This window comes from Penaeus monodon, chromosome 14, assembly GCF_015228065.2.
Source record: "Penaeus monodon isolate SGIC_2016 chromosome 14, NSTDA_Pmon_1, whole genome shotgun sequence".
NCBI lineage: Eukaryota > Metazoa > Arthropoda > Malacostraca > Decapoda > Penaeidae > Penaeus > Penaeus monodon.
In genome coordinates this window covers 42816281-42818780 of record NC_051399.1, presented here as the reverse complement: position 1 = coordinate 42818780, position 2500 = coordinate 42816281, and the positions used below count along the sequence as shown (strand labels likewise).

The following is a 2500-nucleotide window of genomic DNA, read 5'->3' as shown; positions in this document are numbered from 1 at the left end:
TGTGTGTGTGTGTGTGTGTGTGTGTGTGTGTGTGTGTGTGTGTGTGTGTGTGTGTGTGTGTGTGTGTGTGTGTGTGTGTGTGTGTGTGTGTGTGTGTGTGTGTGCTTACATAGTTCACTTCTCAAAACCCAACAGTTTTACACACCGTATCAACTAATGTAATCGTTGATAATAGAGTAACTGAATGTAATAAAAAAAAATTAATGCAACAAAAGCTGATAAAACATCACGTAGATATTAACAGAAGTAACGTGATGCAGACAGTAACAATATTAGGCAAATTTCGACCCATTTTTTTCAGCCTTCCCTCTTCTTTGCATATCTTTGAACATTCACCCTTACTGCATCAGTGGCGAAACTATGACGTTTACGCATAATGAGGTCGTAAAGGCTTACTTTTATGAACGCAAATACGGCTTCCTGCAGACACATGTTCAGTCATTTTCACAGTTCCTTCGTTATATTATGCTCGAGCACTGGCTTAGAATTTGAGGAGGGCGAGGCGCACGGGGCGGGGTGGTGGCCATTGCTGTGAGGTTGTGAGGGTCAGTTTATAAGCGAGTGAGGGGTTGAGGCTCGTGAGGTAAGTATGGGGTATTTGTCAGTGAGGTTAGTGAGGGAGGAGTAAGTCTGAAGTTGATAAATGATGAGATATTAGGGGGTGAATGGGTGTGAGAAAGTAATTAGTGTATAGGAGTCAGTGTATCATTTCTAAAGAAAATGCGAGTTCGTAGTCATATGCTGGTGAATGTGAGGTAAAAAAAAAAAACAGTTATAGCAAAAACAGTTTCAGAATTAGAATGATATAAACATGTGGATAACAAAAATGGAAAGGAATTTCGAATACTCATATTAGACGATAAATCACAGCTATATAAGAAAAAACAAACGCACAAGAACACGTACTTACAGATATAGGCATACGACTGAGCGTGATGTGGCTAATGGAAAAGTACAGAAAAAAATACACGGCGCCGACAGCATGGTGGTTTGTCGGTCAATGACACTCCGTCGCTACACCTGCTGAGCGGCTCATGGGAAACTTAGTACACGGTGTTTGTCACATGCACGAGGCACAAGTACGTGGCACGGTGAGGCACTGACGCATGACACGCGAGAGAAAACATGTAACTGACAACATCGTGTGAGGTTCTTGTTTACTGCGAGGCAATAAAATGTTATGAGACAAGTACTATGAGAGAATGGGTTTACCTAAAAAAAAAAAAAAAAAAAAAAAAAAAAAAAAAAAAAAAAAAAAGTCAAACAGTTTCGCGGATTAGCAAGCACTCGAGAGCAAGGTAGCAATCCACAGAGTTTCGAGGCGTGAGACGTGAGAAAAGCGATCTGCCATGTGCATGATGGAGTACAGCAACCGTACTATACACGCTCTCTAATATTAGAAACTCTCCGAAAAAAAGACAGAGAAGAAATGCCTTCTCATTTGCATATGCGTTACTTACGGCAAACACAAGCAGACTCGAAAATTGTCACAATCAATATGTTCTGTGGCTTGTACTGCTTAAAATTAACTAAAAGCTGACAGACGGAGAGGACTCTGCTGATGAAAATCCCACAATTCTGCAATTCTAGCGCAATGTGTCAGAAACTCTCTCTGCATATGACACCGGAATTTTTGCGTGCCTTGTGTAGTACGTATTTCAATGATATTTTATATTGTTGGGATCATACGTAGATGAAGTAATAATGATAATAATGGTAATAATACTAACGATGCTAAATCATTAAGAGGAGAATAATAATAATGTTTACAATGATAATTTTTATAATAATAATAATGATAATAACAATTATAGTAAGGATAAAGATAACAATGATAATGAGAATAACAATAATGATAATAATGATAATAATAATAAAATAATAATAACGACAATAATAATAATAATAATAATAATAATAATAATAATAATAATAATAATAATAGTGATGATGATAGTATAGATAATAATGATAATAATAGCAACAATATTAACACCGATAATCATAATAATGATGATATCGATAATGAACGTGATAATAAAGATCATCATTATCATTATTATTATTATTATTATTATTATTATTATTATTATTAATATTATTATTATTATTATTATTATTATTATTATTATTATATTATTATAATTACTGTTGTTATTGTCGTTGTTGTTGTTGTTGTTGTTGTTATTATTATTATTATCATTATTATTATTATTATTATCATTATCATTATTATTATTATTATTATTATTATTATTATTATTATCATTATTATAATAATAATAATAATAACAATAATGATGATAATAATAATAATAATTATTATTATTATTATTATTATTATAATAATTATTATTATTATTACTATTATTATTATTATTATTATTGTTATTACTATTACCATTATTGTTATTATTATTATTATTATTATTATTATTATTATTTTTATTATTATTATTATTATTATCATTATAATAATAATAATAATATATTATTATTA

General features: G+C 31.0%; 1 protein-coding gene across 1 annotated transcript in view; it reads left to right on the top strand.

The window, feature by feature from the left end:
• LOC119581160 (UDP-glucuronosyltransferase 2C1-like) overlaps positions 1-2500 on the top strand; it is a 27443-nt gene that overhangs the window by 12583 nt on the left and 12360 nt on the right. The gene's annotated exons all lie outside the window — the stretch shown is intronic.